The sequence below is a fragment of the Triticum urartu genome, unplaced genomic scaffold (assembly GCF_003073215.2).
Source record: "Triticum urartu cultivar G1812 unplaced genomic scaffold, Tu2.1 TuUngrouped_contig_6764, whole genome shotgun sequence".
Classification (NCBI taxonomy): Eukaryota; Viridiplantae; Streptophyta; class Magnoliopsida; order Poales; family Poaceae; genus Triticum; species Triticum urartu.
Window position 1 is genome coordinate 1,112 of NW_024117551.1, and position 1,029 is coordinate 2,140.

Below are 1,029 nucleotides of genomic sequence, written 5' to 3' on the forward strand. Positions count from 1 at the left end.
CGTGAGTTAGTTTAGGTAATACTCGGTACGTGAGAGTCCATGTCCTAATTAGTTTGGAGTTGTAGTAGGACTTCGAGTCCGATTGGTAGTTGATTTGGTCTAGTACGTGTGTTGGATTAAGAAAGTTGAGTCCGTGTCAGGTTCTAGTACAAGTCTGTTTGAGTTGGTCGGCTGCGTTGGTTGTGTATATTTAAGCACAGCCAGGCCATGAGGTTTATTGTAACATGGACAGAAAAAGAGAAAATTAATAAAGAGGAGAAACAAGGACACGACAAGGGCCCTTTGGCTATCAGTTTTGTGTGCGCGCGTGTTTGTTGTGATTTGATGTGATCGATCCTGTGGGCGAATTTCCAACAATTGGTATCAGAGCAAGGTTCGAGTGAAGCTGTGCTTGCCCCGGGGTGGCGACCTTGCTAGCGCCTCGGGGCGGGCGATATAGTCGCTTGGTGGTGCAGCGACGAGGAGGAGCGGCAATTGTCGTTCGAGCGGTGACAAGGAGGATCGGGCAGTTGTCGTTCGGCGGTGTGGCGACGAGAAGGCTGCGAGGACGCTGTCGCAAGAAAGGCGACAGGTGATCGCTGTTCGGCGGAATGACCTGGAGAAGGGAGACACGCTGTCGTCGACAAGGCGATGGGTGATCATCGTTGGGGGGAGCGAGGAAGAGGTGGCAAAGTTGCAACCTGTCGTCAAGGTATGCACATGAGTTCTTGTAAGGTGCGTCCAAGAGTTCAGGTGTGTGAGTTTTATGCTACAGTTGAGATGCGTCACTGGCGGAGGAGAATTGCGAGCGAGAGCAGGCGGAAAAATGAATTTGTGCCTTGCGTTTCCATTAGTGGTCGCGGAGTTCCGACGAGTTCATATACGATGGAGATGAGTTGCACGTATATGACGAGTTGTGTTGCCGCTGGACAGGAGGTGTTGTTTGGTAAGTTGTGTCTCCAACGACAAAGAGACGGAGTGAAGATGAGGTGGGTGAAGAGATGTGTCTCCCCGTGTATAAGCAACCGATAAGAAGATGAAGATCAACAT